At 45.9% G+C, this 14,409-nt stretch overlaps 1 protein-coding gene across 1 annotated transcript in view; it reads left to right on the top strand.

The window, feature by feature from the left end:
- The window catches only part of SYT16 (synaptotagmin 16), a 121,970-nt gene that overhangs the window by 45,424 nt on the left and 62,137 nt on the right, over window positions 1-14,409 (top strand). The gene's annotated exons all lie outside the window — the stretch shown is intronic.

The following is a 14,409-nucleotide window of genomic DNA, read 5'->3' as shown; positions in this document are numbered from 1 at the left end:
GCAGATGAGGCAAGTCTCCTGGGCAATGGATGAAACTTGCTCAATCAGTTGGCTTCAGTGACTAGTCTGACATAACTAGACTTTTTGTTTCCCCTGTTGCTCTGCTGCACACTTGAATGTTTTTAGCACAGTGCCGCGGCTGCCGCCTCCTGCTTTGGGACCTCGTACGGCTGATCAGCATGGTCACTCAGCCATGCCTGATGTTGGTATCACAGAGACAGGGGAGAGGCTGTGAGTCTGGAAAGAGCCCTGCTGATAGGCACGTGTCCCCAGCAGTGGCCTTTTACCAGGGCTCTGCCCATCCTGTGCCTTTTTTCCTGCAGCCATCACACAGCCCAAGGAACCAGACACCCTCTTCAGTTGCTCAATCCATGGGGAATCTGGTGCGGCAAGACTCACATAAGTCAAGGGGCTTGATGTCTGCTCAATAAGGACTTTTTTCCCTCCCTTGAGCTCTTTCTAAGTAGCTTTTATTTTGAAGATGCCAGTCTGGACTACTCTTCAGGGATCTGCCAGGCAGCAGCTTTTATAAACAAGATCATGAGAATGCCTTTTTGGTGGGGAAAAAAAGAGTTGCATTAGGAACACCTGCAGAAAATTGCCTCAGGGAGCAGTTTACCTTAGAGAGGCAAGATACTGCTGATAGCTGATTAGAGCCAACTTACAAATTGCTGCAGGCAGTGGGGCTAGAAGCCCATTTGGTTGTGAGCAGCCAGGTCTGCAAGCCCCTGCTGAGTGGGGAGTGTACTCCCCTCCTTGCCCCCATTTTCTGTCCACCTTCTGCATGCTCTCTCGTGTTTCGAGCATTGTATGTAGCTGGGTTCAGATGTGTGATTCTATTTTATAGCCTTTTCATGCCATTTTTGAGGAGCACCAGATATTCTAGAAGCTGGAAACAAACATTTTGCAATAATTAATAAATTGCTGGGAACAGCTCCAGTTTCACTGCAGAGAGACCTTTTGCAGGCAGAGATAATGGGGATGGATTTGCCCTGAATGCTGGGGAAAAATCTTCTTCTACTGGGTATCGAATCTATGTCCAAAATGCACATTCAAAGCAGCAGTTGTGTCGATAGTGAAAACACGATGTGATCTCACAGTAAGTATCACAGAGCCTTGCTTAAAATATACATTAAGGTTAAAAAAAAAAAGAAGAAAACTCGGGTTGAAGTCCATTCTCTACCTTTTTTTTTTTTTTTTGCAACGAAGTGTGACTTCATAAGAGACAGTCTCCAAGATGCAATCTCCAACTATTTGTGGGTTTGTAGTAGGTATATGACCTGGTATGCATTAGGATTGGTGCTGTGCTTACACCTTTTGCTCTAAGAACAGTTTTTACCTCTGTGTATACAAACCCTGTCAGCAAGCACAGTGCTGCTGGCACAGCTTTGCTCTTCCAGCTTGGGAGCCCAGAGTGATGGAGCAGGACCTGACCGGAGGGTGGGCAGAGCTGTTCAGGAAAGTAATGACTGACTGAGGCCTGGCAAGTGCAAGGGGTAGGCTGCTCCCTGGAGAGGAAACACTTTATTTTAGACTGAGTGCCTACTGTAATCCTTACTTTATTTTTCACTGCAAATTTGTGGGAATCCAGGATGGAAAAGGTACATTTCTAAAGTGGATCCAAAATATTTATGACCAGAGTGTGAATTTAAGCTGAGTAATAAATTATATCTCTGTACGGGAGAGAAAAATCACTTACAATTTAATGATAAATGAATGGCAATTTTTTTTCCGGCAGATTTGTCAGCAAGATAATTGTTCAAATAAAGTCCTAGCACTCATAAGATGAGAACAGTACAAAAGCTACAGGTGAGGCAGTAGTTTTTAAACAAACCTCGCCGGAAGCAGCATAGGCTGCTTTATCTTGTTTCTCTGGCTAGCATTCCTTTGGTGGCTGTCACATGTTTACCAACCAGCAGCCTTCCTTCTTCCTTGGGACATTAAATCAACAAGCACATGCAGAGAAAAGAGCAAGAGCACGAGCACCACTCCTGGTTTTGAAACTCAGAACTGTGCTTCTCTTCAGATTTTTCCAGCTTCTGTGAACACTGCAGATCCCGAAGAGTTAGCAACCTGTCCCATGAAGAAAGTTTTGAAATGTGTTATTTGTGAGAAAAGTGTTCTTGGGAACTTTAATTGTTGATTTGACTTGCTTTGCTCCTTTATGTAAGTGCAATTAGGTAAGTCTCATGTTTTGAATGATTTGTGGCTATTTTTTGGTGAGGAGATAGCTTTCCTAGTTTGTTACTTTGGTGACAATTACAGTTTGGAAAGCAAGTCCCGTGTTACCAATGCTTGTTACTTTGGATTTGCATGCTGCTTTGCTTTTCTTGAAATACAAAGATCTAGGAAATTGCAAGTAATGAAATAGGATTTAGTCTTTTCTTCTGTTTTCTGCTTTGACATTGTGCTGTTTCCTGCTGTCATTTCAGATTTTACTGTAAAGCAGTAGTAAGACCATAGTTCTAGATCCATAACGAGTAACACAAGTGCAGAGTACTTGCATTCCTGTTAAGCAGAGGGCACATCTGATCACTGTGCAAGGGAAGCCATGGATAGGTATTTGTGACTGATGTAGGTTAAAAAAAGGACCTAAATGTAGCATGATCTCTGTGGGAGAAAACGGCTGAAGAGATCCAAATAAAGTAGTAAGTAGACTCCATAGCTTGGCTCAGTGTGTCTGAAAACATCCAGGGAACATGCTGCACTTTATTCTTGTGGTCCTCTATGTCAAGTGTTTTGCAGAATGTGTGTGTGTATGTTTGCTCACGTGGGCTAGACTGGAGCATCAGAACTGCAGAAGCCCTTGAAATACATGGAATCTATTTTAGTCTGTCTCCATTGCATCAGTTCTGGCTAACAGTCGCCTCTATCTGCCTGCCCCCTTCTCACTCTTCTTCTGGCTCTGAAGTGGCATGGCTCTCCATTTATCCCTGAGAACAGCTGGATGTCATAGCTTTTGCTTGAAAGAAACTCCAGGCAGATGCTTTGAAACTTGTTAATGCAAACGAATCCTACAAGGCACTGTTGTGGTCGCTTTCATCTGGAGGGGGACCTTCTCACAGGTTTTGTAGTGCTGGGATCCTGCCCTGCATGTTGCTTTTACAAAGGAATTATGGAGGGTGTCTTGCATCATCAACATTTGTTTTCTCTGAGATCACTGCTCCCCATTAGATCAGTGGCAACTCTGCTTTTGACTTCCACGGTTTTGATTTTCCATGCCCTGTAGAAACAGATATTTGGGGCATAAGTCCAAGGGTCCATCTTTGATTCAGTTTGGCTGAACTGAGATTAAGCAAGGCTGAGGAGCGCCTGGAATAGAAAGAAGGCGTGATACAGGAAAGAGTAAGGTGGGAAAGCAGACGCAGGGAGCCAGCTGTTCTCCTGGCCATTAAAACCAGCTCTGGTTCCCTCTTCCTTATGCCTGCAGGACTTCATTGCCTTTCCCTTATCACAGAGCCCTTGATTAGCTGAGTGATGACTTCAGTTCACGCCCTTCTCCATGCAGCCCTAGTAACAAGTTAACTGGTTTGTTATACTAACGTGGATAAAGAAATGTGTCACGGTGACATGGTAGAAGGTGGCAGTACTTGCTATGCTCTTCACTCTATCAAATACATGACTCTAGAAACCACTGGCATTTTTTTCCCCAAGCATTTGTTTTAATGGCCTTTGTTATTGTTAGAACATATTTTCCCAGGGCGTAGGTCACTTGGTCAATACCAGAGGCCTAGAAATCTTCCACAATATGCTCTTTCTTTGAAACCACACCCTGCTTTATGAGCAGCCTTCTTCCGCTTCAGGGCTCCCTTTTAAATACCAATAATTCCTCCATCCTGTTCCTCAAGAGCTGGAGCCTCAGCTTGGTAGCTAGCCCACGTCTCAGGGAGCTGGGTGGTGGGGCAGCATCTCCTGGGCAGATGTCCTCCATACTAGGACAAAAAACATCTAGGAGTCCCCCGCACCAATTGTGGCAATAACATGAATTAATCTGGCAGCAAACAACGTGTGTGGAATGAAACTCAGTGTAGGGCCTGTGACTTTTAGGTTCAGAGAGTGGTGAGTTAGTGTCCTCTGAGGTGCAGTAAAGAATGACCCAGGAGGGGAAGGAGAGCCTGAATGCCAGGGTTTAATTCTGCTGTTCAAATGTCCTGATTCCCTTTGGCAATTGCTTCGAAAGGTCATAGTCAGGGCCATTTTAGGTGATGCAACGCTGACGGTTGTTAGATGGGCTTTTCATGGACATGAATCTCATCACCACCAAACAGAATTTCTTGTCTCAGCAGCAGCGCAACTGTAGAAAATTCCTCTCCTGTCTGCTGTTCATGCCTCTTTTTGTGGGCCCTTGGTTGTGCTAAATGCCAGACTGATCGTTTGTCTTTGTGGCTGGGCTTAAATGCAGGGGCCGGAAACCTTTAGTGGAGCTGTAGAAAGATTGGTCTTGTTTCTACTTTAAAAAAAAAAAGATCAGTTACTGGTTGTGCTTTCAAGGCAAAATTGCCACGAAAGCTGCCCTTTTAGCGTTGCCAATTAGGAGTTTTAGAATAAAGCAGGTGTTCTGTGCTGCAGTTTGACAGCAGTCCCCAGTATAGGAAGGTCGAGAGATACATGGTTGTCCCAATTTTTCTTTTTGGCCAGCAGTTTGCCATTGATGTTACCTGGATGTGTTTAACGGGAGCTGAAAAAGGGACAGAGTGGATTGAGAAGGCTCAAAACATGTAGCACCAGGCCTGTAGGGAGTGTACATTACCAATATTGGAAAATTTATTTTTCTTTCAAAGGTCAGGGGTTGAGGCATGGACCCTGTGAGGGTCCTGCTGCCCGCAGCCAGCTCTCAGCGGGCAGCCGGTCTCCTCACTGCCTGTCCTGCCTGCAGCCTGCCAGGCACGTGCTGAGTGCAGGCGTGGAGCTGCCACGCAGATAGCGAGCACGTTGTGGCCTCTTGCCACCCCCTCATCTCCTTCGGTAGCTGTCAGATGTCCATGGCCTACAAGGAACGTCAAGGATGAGCCAGGGCTGTGTTCAGAGGGTGCCCTGCTTTCTGTGGGCACATGGCCTGCTCCCTGCAGATGGGAAATCATCTAAGTATTAAGAGATTTGGTTTGATTAGCTGAAATCTCCTGTTGGCAGCACATTTCCAGTCCCTGGAGCAATGGAGATCAGACAGGTTGCCAAGGCAACGCACAGCCTTCAGCGAGAGGTTTACTGCTGCATCGTCCTTGGTCAATTGATGGAGTAGGGTTTATTTAGGTCTTTGAAAAAAAAAGCTGCTGTCCGGCCTTTTGCTGTGGTGAGTCATTCTGCCTTGGGTCAAATTGGTGGAACTAAGAACAAGGTTTTGTGGATGAGAAAAAGAAGTACACGAGAGCATAAAGATCCCAATTAGATTCCTCTCTGAAGAGGTGAGAGCACTTCAGTTCTGAATGGAGACAACTTACTCTTTGTTATCCGCCCAAATAAGAGAGAAGCAGCCACTGAGATCCTGCTTTCTCCTCTCTCTCCTCCCCTTTCCTCTCTCTCCCAAATGTAAAGTACTTATTTTTGTCTGCTAGAGGACTCTGTGCTCACTGTTGAATTCTTGACCCATACCAGGGATCCTTCCAGTTTGACCTTCTGTCGCTGCTTTGCTTGTTGCTCTCTGCTCCCTCCTCTGTTGCAGGAGCCTTGATAAATTCAGCTTATATAAGTTTTCATTTCATTACATTATTCCTCCTTTTGCACCACCTGGGAGATGGAAAGCTCATCATGTCACCACTGTGAACGCCACTGCGGCAGTGGTGGTGTGCTGAAAGTCGTCGTATCTGTTGTTGCCTGTTCATTGATCTGGACTCAAATTCAGGGAGTGTGTTGGGACATGGGCATCTCTCACTGTGACTGTTCCCTGGTTTTACTGAGATAACAGGGTTGTGCCAGTGGTGTGCAGAGCTTTCTCTGAAATTTTGGAAGGGACCTGATACAGTGTTCTCATATGCACGGTCAAGGAGGGAAATGGCATTGTGCTGAGTGCAAGGCCTTGATTTGCTAAGTTAGTAGAGGTTTCTTGAAAGTAATTCTGGCAGTGGTAGGAAAGACATGATACAAGGCTAACAAGACTACACCTGGTGAGTTGAAGGTGTATGGGAGACACCATCAGAGTGCCCTTTTTCGTTTCTCTTACTGTTGAGATAAAGGTGGGTTGTGCTCAGCAGTAGATACCTTGTTAGTTCAGGAAGAAATCATTGTACAAGCAAGAATTATGAAGCAGTCACCACATGGTTTAACATGGGGAGCCAGGCTGGCATTTTCTGAACATGCAGGTGCTTCTGTTCTCTTGTGAGTGTGTACCGCGGCTGGTGACATGTAGCATGGGGAGAAGAGAAGGAATTAAAAAATAAACCTAGACATAGCTTGCTGAGAGACAAATTCTGACCTCTGTCATAAAACCAAAGCATGACCTTTGTAGACAGCAATTTGTATGTGAGATGGAAAAATTAAAAAGGGTGGAGGAGCCTTTAAAAGTCTACATTGGCATCCTTACTTATTTACCCTTTTTGAGAGGATGGCAGTTGATAGATGTGTCACTGTGATGATGCACGGTTATCTTCTTTCCCTGTCTCAAAATACTGCATTAGTGATACCATGGCAACAAAGAAGTTGTCTTTAAGGAAAAGGAAAAAAAAAAGAAGCGTGACTTCAGTGTTCAAGAAAGGTGGCAGACTGACAGCCCTAGTCTTCCCTTTCTACCAGTAAGGCAGTGGTGGTGTCAGCTATGACAAAATGTATCCGATTATGAACTCTGTGTTGTACTGTGACTGAAAACAAGCCTGGGATGTGATCAAAGCCAAACCTACTACAGTAAGAGCGGGCTGAGCATCTTCTGAGAAAACATGCTCTTGTCGGACAATTAAATTCCGTTTAAATTATAACTTTTTCTAATAAATACATAATCTTGAAAAAACTTTCCTAGACCCAAGTTGTGTCCTTATTCAGGATGGAATTCCTCTCTGAGCAGAGCGTGGTGATGGTGAGAGAAACCAGCTGTGCCTTGCCACTGCGGTAGGTTTTCTGGAGGTCAGACAGTCAAAGGACACGCGGAAGGGGCAAGTTCTAGTTTCTGTCCTGCTTGATTCAGACTTGCATTTGAGTACAGGTCTCATCTCTAACACAAGAGCCCTAAGCAGCAGGAGGTTGGCTTTTACGGACTAGCTTCTTTCTCTCATTCGATCTGATCCAGACTGTATAGATAGTTATCACTACACCCTTTTTCTTGCTTTCCTATGTCTTAGGCGAAAGCTTTGACCACCAAGTTAGTCCCCTTACTGCTTTGTGTGATGGCTGGTTTTACAATAGAAAATAGTTCTAGCATGCAAAACTGAGAATTTGAACATAGCTCGGAGATTAGGGTGAATATTGAGATAGAAAGGAAATGGCAGAGCAAAGACTTGAGTGTAAGTGTTTCCCATAGATTGTGGACTAGGAAAGTAATTTTCTGCCTGGTTTTAATTTTTCTCCACTGGTCTGGAGAAGGACCGAGACAAACAGTTGTGAAGGCTGTGTTTTTCACTTCGATTATCTCAGCTGTTGGTCCAATGCTGAGAACAATTCTGGCAGGGACCGGTGGTGGTACAGGAGGACCAAAGCCTGGATGGGTACCATGAGGTTCCTCGTGCTATTCCTGTTAAACCTTATCAGCCCTGACATGGAGGGGACTAGCTTTCAGTTCATGAAAGGCATTTCAAGTGCTGTGCTGCTCAAATTCTTGGTCTCCCTGGCCCTGTTAACTTCAATGAATTTTAAATACCATGCTGAATTGGAGCCTTTTCTAAGATTATTACTAAGATTGACAATTAGTCTCTGAATCACCCTTTAGAGGCCTAGGTTGTTACTGGAGTCACCTCCATTAACGTGAATGCTCCCCTGCTGTTTGGACACACTTCTGTTCCCTTGTTTCATCCATATTTGTGGTGTGTGTGCTTACAGATGGAAGAATGGGGTGAGAGCCAGGACTCTTCTGGATGCAGAACATCAGGCATCATCGTTTGCTAACACCGTGTGCTTGCTGTTGACTTGAACTAGTGCTCCACAGTCATTTGAAACACATTCAGCAAAACTAATACTTCATCTTTTCTAATTGGAAAATGCCTTTTGTTGAAGGCAGAATATTTCACAGAACTGTATCTGCTTGGTTGCAAATGTCATCAGGAGCATTGCTCAAGACCAGGGTGGGATTTCTGCTGCTGGGAAAACAGTGCTGCTACAGGGTCGTATATAGCAAGATATATAGCATCCTTTGTAAGGTGGAAAACTGGGCCTCGGGGAAAGCCTTCTTGAACTTGGGCCTCCTCATTGCTGGCTTATGGCTTTCACAGGTGAGCTGCTGGATGCTCTGAGGTTTGCCCTCCCAATGTTTATGTCTTGGTCGTTGATCTACAGCAGGTTCTCAGAGAAGTGCAGGCTGTGTCCTGAGAACTCAAGTCTGGGTCTGCCCTTTTTGAGCCTCAGTGAGCAGGTTGAAAAAATCAGGTGTACAGTGCTGGCCCTACTGCTGGCCCCCAAATGGGCTGCACAGTGAGCCAAGCTCAGCCTGAAGGGTAGAGGGTGCCCTCCTTGAGTTGTGCACCTGGGACATGGTGCTGGGAAAAGAAAAATGTGGGTTTAAGGGGTAATTTATCTCAGGCCTCCCATTTCTTAGGTGAGTGCCCTTGCTTAATGTCACTGTCTCCGTGGCCCCTGTTGTGCCTGATGTGCCTTCCCTTGAACTCAATGTTGCCAGGAGGTGTTGGGCACCTCTACTGGATTGTGTCCCTAAGAAGAATCAGGCTTTGGGGGAAGAAGTGTCAGTCCTGTGGCTATCAGGTGACCCAGGGAGACTGAGGAGATGCCTGGAGGCCTGTGGCTGTCACTGTTGTGTCACTTCTAGGAAGGTGCTGTAGATGTTCTATTTGGGACCCTCAGCCTTGGGGTGAAAAGTGAGGTGTTTCCAGACACTGAAGTGTCTGCGTAGATGGATGGGACTTTTCTTGATTGTTCTTTTGGGGCTAACTTCCACCATTTTGGGTTGTGTCTGTGCCGTGGCTCCCTTTCTGTGGAGCAGTTGTGTTAGCGTTTCCCTGCTTCACAGAGTTGCTGGGGGCATAAATGCATTGAAGCCTGCAAGGTGTTTGGGTACTGTGGTTACGTGGGTTGTAGAAGAAAGGGAGATGAAGTTGCTGTACTGCCTCTGAGACCTTTGAAATTGCATGCATATGTCATAGGCCATGAGGGCAGCTTAAATCTTTAAAGGTGACCTGCAAATACATCAGCAGCAGCTATGAATGGGCCTGTTCTTGCACCCTTTGATCAGTCAGATTTTGCAGTCAAAGTTAATAGAAGTATAGTCAGGTCAAAAGTGCCTTTCAGTCCTTCATATTCCTTATATAAAAGGACTGCAGAACTTCCTCATTCTTGCTATCTGTAAATCAGCACATAAAAATAAAGTGTGTGAAACTGAGCCTCGATGCAGGGCAAGTCCTCCTGCCTTGGGTGGGAATTTCACCCTTCTGCTACAGCGCTGAATGTGGTCTGATTGCGTTTCTGATAATGTATTTGTGGATCACCTTGAGGAGAAGAGGAGGAGTTATACAACTGTTCCCTCACAGTGCTGTTAGGAAGGGTCGGGCTTTGTCTCCTTTGAAACAGATATCAGGAGAGAGCTGCAATCCTGTGAAAACACACATTTATTTCTGAAGTGTTTGTGTATTGTGTGTGTGGTGCGCATGAATAGAATTGCCACCTGTCCGAGGCTGATAACGATGACCTGGGGAGCAGTGGTCAGGCGCTCCTTATTCTAGCAGTTTGCTCTATGAAGAATCGGTGCCTACAGCTTCCCTTGCTCTGAATTTATGAAATGCTGCATGCAATGTGTTGCTTTACGCTTTGTGGCACTTTCTGAGCTTGCATAGATATGGATTCGTTAGAGGCTTTGCTATAATGGAAACAGAATTAGCTGTGGCTCATGGAAACCCTTTACCTTTTTTCTGTCTTGCTCTCTCAGAAAGATCCCATTAGTTATCCTGTTCCTTTAGGAATCCACATATGGTGCTATTTTCCTTTATAACCTTGGCCTCAGCTTGTGAGTGGGCAAAGTGACAAGATCCCGATACCCACGTGCTTTGGGCAGTGAGTAGAGGAAGTGACTGAGAAGCCTTCTTGGTGTTTCCATTGCACCCAGCAGGGAATTTGTCCTTGCAGTGGGGCTGCTGTCATCATTTCACCACATATAACTTTCCTTCAGTAGTTGCTGAGCCTTGCTTAGCACGAGGCTTGTTACAAATGGACTCCTGTGCTTTGCTGCGCTGTGACACTGCTGATAGGGATGAGGATATGTAGGTATGCAAGTAGGTGGAAACTTTCTAATACATCATAATAGTAATAATAATAACGTGCACTTCTACTGCCTTGCAGCTTTCTCCAGAACTTCTGCCCACGCATCAGCCTACTTGGTTCACAATGCAGTGTGCATGCTAGACAATTAGTGGTTGATAATGAAAAATGTCATGGGAACCAGCAGGAAAATCATAGCTTACTCCAAATATATAATGAAATGTAATTAGCACAGACAGTAAAACAGACAATTTATGGGGTTTTTCATAATTAAAAAGTACCAGTAAACATTCCTTTTGTAGGAAGCTTGGTATCAAATGGAATTAAAGAGCTATTGTCTGGAATAGGATTTTATGCAAAATTTAACCCTTGCAAAGCTGAATGAATTAAGGTTTTGTTAATTGCAGACTCTCTAAGTGAATCTATTGTGGCACTTCTTCCATTCATTCTCCTGATCCTGATCTGTCTAGAGGGTCCAAGCCTGCTAGCAGAATTGCTGTGAAACCTGCTACAAGCCAAATACCCAGCCGGATTCAATGCATGTAACAGTGTGGCTAGTACTTCCCTCCTGGTCTTCCGGACAGGCTCTCCCCTGAAGTCATCTTGTAGTGTGGAGGTAGCTTTGAGGGAGAGGTTGGAGCAGGAACAGCATTGTAATGTCTTGTGCTCCCTGCGTCCTCTGTTAGATGTCTTCTGTTGATCTCGTTTCCATTTCTGATCTCCTCTTTCCTAGCTTGGGGCCCTTCACACTGCACCTCTTGTTTGTTCTTAAGCAGTGTATACACAGGAGGGTGTGCAGTTATGCATGCCCTCAACTTGCCAGGAGCGTACACACCATTTCGTGGCTTGCGCTCTCACCTGGGGCAACAGAATGTGTGGACCCACTGTGGCATTGCACAAAGGTGTCTACGGCATTAATTTCTTAGCTTAAAAATGGGTGGGTGGGAGAGAGTCCTGGCTGAATGGACTGTTCATGTCCCAAAGCACGTGGTGGCCAGCTCCTTCCCTGGACTTGGGTGCCCGGCGTTGAACCAACAATTGAATACCTCACTACGTCTCTTCTTGCCCTCAGGTACAGTCTGTCATCTATTGCTGTAAGGCTGGGCATTTTACTTGTGTGAGAAACTCTGACACACTCCAGCAATGCTGTAACACAAGTGACGTGTGTGCATTTCTGCTGCTCTTCCTCCTTCAACCCCACCCAGGCCCAGACATCCCACCGCAAGCCAGAACAGAGCTCTACTCCAAATCAGTTTTACAATAATTTCCCAGGCATAGTCTTAGCCTAGAGTTTCAAGTCTTCAGAGAAAGCCCTTCAGTGGAGGGTTGAGGAGAGCTGGGCTACGTGGCCAGGACCATATGCAGGTGCAGCATGTTTTGCTCTTGATGATGGAGGAGCAGAGAGCCAGCGTGCCTCCCATCGCAGAGGGATAAGAGCTTCCAGCTGGAGCCAGGTGCACAGACTGTGAAGTTTCTACCCAGGTATGCGAGACAGTGCTCAGGTGCAAAATCACAGCCCTCCCTCAGAGACGCTGTGGCACAGACCTATCTGGCACGGGTAATGTGGGGGAGAGAAGAGGAAACTTCTGCTTAAAGCCGTAGGACAGGATGCACAAGCTCTTTTGCCTTGTGCTGCAGAAGTCCCAGCCACCTCCTCGCAGTCAGGCAGAGCCTCTTTAGGAGAGGGACTCTGTGGTTTGCTGCGGGAGCTATCTGTGCAGGAGGTGTCAGTTGCTGCCAGAGCTGTGGTGGTCCTTCTGGGGCACCTTTCCTTTTTGCTTGGTGCCTACAGTGAAGGGACGGGTGGAACAGGGATCTCAGCCATTCTCGGTAGCTGGCTGATAGTCTTTGCTGTTCAGGATGTATGGGGAGGGGTCTGTGCAGTCCCTCCTTACTGTGCTCCCAAAACCTCTGCCTCTGTGTGGACACAGTTGTTAGTGTTCAGCTTTGAAAGCTTCCTCCTAGAAGTTGTTGCTGGACCTTTTGTGAGCTCTGACAGGGGTTGCCTTTTACATCTCTGCCCCAAGGAGTACGGGAAGCCTGAACGGTTGTCCCAAGTCCTACGCCACTGCACTACTACTTTCTTGTTCCTCTGTAGCTGACCAGGAAACAAGAATAGATGGACAATAATGCTGTTGTGCCAGTCTGAGATCCTTTAGAGCAAGTGGATAGCAGCTGAGAATTTGTCTCCAAACTTTCTTTCAGGATGCTGGGTCTAGTCAAGGGTCTGCTTTTTCCTCTGGAATTTTGCAAGGTACTGTGCAGGTCTGTTGGAGAAAGGGGCACTTTGAGGATTTCTGCAGCTGGGTGTTGTGTAGCATATTGGAGCATGTGTTGGACAATTTGTGTTTAAAAATACTGGTGGCTGGCTTGTACCCTGTCTGAGAAGGGGAAAACCTGGCATCTCCTTGGGCTCAGAGCTAAGATTTTATAAAAGGGCTTAATAAATAGTAACAGCGGTGTCCTTGCCACCCCTCTACATCACACCCTCTGTGACGAAATCACTCACATAGAGCCTTCAAAACGTGATTGTCAGTTTGCTACACACCTGCTCCAACTTCACGCACGCACACGTGCATGCATGTGAGCTTATGCACACGTGCACACATGCATGCATGTGAGCTTGTGAGCATGCGCACCCCCAGCCCCCCGTGTGCTGAGATGTGGTGATCCCAAGCATTTTATATGTAAGATAAAGCATAATGCTCCTTCCTGCCTACGCTATGCTCAAGAAAAGGAGTCGTCAGTGATGGGACCCAGCCAGGCTGTCATGTATATTCTGGGGTGATGGCTACTTTGATTTATATTCAGCTCCTTTGATTTATACTCAGCTCCTTTGATTTATACTTGGCTCCAGCAGCCACTTAATGATGATTTCAGCAACTGAAAATAGCCAGAGTAGATGTATCACTCAGCCACTCTCACATCCCCAGCCCTGCTCCCTGGCTTGAGGTGTGAGGGGAAGATAGGGCTGGTATGAGCCTGCCAAATTATCCAGGGAAGCTGTTGCACCAAATTTCAGTGCTCGCAGGGAGACCCACTGTCTGCATGGACCCTGCTTAGTGATGGTGTGGCACAAGGGGGACACAGAAGTGATCGCCAGAGAAGTGACTGTGCCCATGCAGAAAAGAGCAACAGAAATGTAGACTTGATCTTGTCATTTAAGCTGCTGTATGTAATTCAGTGCATATTTCTGTGCCTTCTTTAGGCTGGAGTGAGCAAGGTCAGAGCCACCTCCTCTGGGTTCAGTCCCAAACACTAGTCTATTTTGCATGTGGGCTGCTGCTGCTATGCATTGGTGATTTTTGTTTCCAACAGAGGCACGTTGGGTTGTATTAATTTAGGTTTTTTTAATCCCCTAGATTGTAGTGCTACTGTGCACTATCAAGGCTGTAACTGGAGACAGTGTAGCTCTTCTAGACTAAGTCTTTCGCTGAGTCAAATCTTGTCAACTCCCAGTGGGATGTTTCACAGGCAGGGCTGGCTCTGTTGACATCCTTTCCTCCTGCTCATCTCATCTGTGAGCTGCAGCTTTGCAATCACAGGCATCCCTGGTGTGCCACTGATGCTGCTGATGTTTCATTTTTATGGGGTCTTTGACTAGAATTGAACAACTGAACTTCACCCCTTCCTGGTGAAGTAATTACCAGAATAACAAGCCAGTTTTTGTTTTTTTTTTTTTTGCAGATGGCACTTACAGTTTTTGACATGTGTGCCCTTGCCATCCACATCAGATGATGTATGTAGTGTTTGTCCCTTGTTTTGGCATTTTGATATGTGTGAGAGAGGTGAAATGGCTTTAAAAGCTTTTTGCTGGCGCCTGTGGTTTGTTGCAGACCCAGTGGTACAGGCAGAATGTGACAAATTGAAATAAGACTGTTTGTCTACAGTTTGACATAGGGATGTTGACGTATAGGACGAGGTCATCAGCTGATGCAAAACCACTGTGCTCATTATGTGGCCAAACCTGACACCAAGAGAGCTAAACTGAATTACCTGAGCTGGAGGCTGGTCTTTTGCAGGAAAGAATGGTAATGATGTAGTACAGTAATATACTTCTTACTTAAG

The sequence above is a fragment of the Harpia harpyja genome, chromosome 3, assembly GCF_026419915.1.
Source record: "Harpia harpyja isolate bHarHar1 chromosome 3, bHarHar1 primary haplotype, whole genome shotgun sequence".
Lineage (NCBI taxonomy): Eukaryota > Metazoa > Chordata > Aves > Accipitriformes > Accipitridae > Harpia > Harpia harpyja.
Note: the sequence above shows the minus strand (reverse complement) of the source record. Positions and strands in the feature narration are given on the sequence as shown.